Genomic DNA, 654 nt, shown 5'->3' with positions numbered 1-654 from the left:
GGAAGTGCTTCTCCACTTGCTATGTAATTTACTAAAAGCATTGATTTGAACTATTTTCCATTTGAACTAAACCCAACTAATGTGCTACACAGTTTTAATCAATCCTCCCTCATTTATTCATTTATTTTTATTTTGTTTTTGAGACAAAGTTCCACTGTGTAGATTAGGCTGGTCTTAAACTCTCTATGTACCCTAGGCTGCTCTCAAATTCAGAGATCCTCTTGCCTCAACTTCCAGGGCTGGGATTACAGGAATGTGCCAGCACATCTGGCGAGTCTTCACTAAATGTAACAGATCCAACGAGGGGTTATAAGCCTCCAAATTACAAAAATGAGATACCCTCACAATTTAAACAAGAACCAAATACAAACATCACAAATGCTGACATTCTGCAACCCTGCCACCTCACGCAAAGTATGTGCTATCAATATTCCTCCAAACTATTTATCATTATTTCCCTACCAAAACAGGAAAAAACATTAACCCTTACGAGCCCGCTCCTTCAGCTCTGGGGCAGACACCAGCACCGGTGGCTTCCACCTAACACGAGCCGCAGTGAATGCGCCACACCGCTGCGCCGAGGTGCGAGGCGGGCCCTGCGCCCCAGCGGGGACGGCGGCGGCGGCAGGCGGGGAGCGAGGGCCGCGAGGAGCC

This window comes from Chinchilla lanigera, unplaced genomic scaffold (genome assembly GCF_000276665.1).
Source record: "Chinchilla lanigera isolate Chin_1 unplaced genomic scaffold, ChiLan1.0 scaffold00015, whole genome shotgun sequence".
NCBI lineage: Eukaryota > Metazoa > Chordata > Mammalia > Rodentia > Chinchillidae > Chinchilla > Chinchilla lanigera.
The sequence above is the reverse complement of the archived record's forward strand: the minus strand, read 5'-3'. Positions refer to the sequence as shown.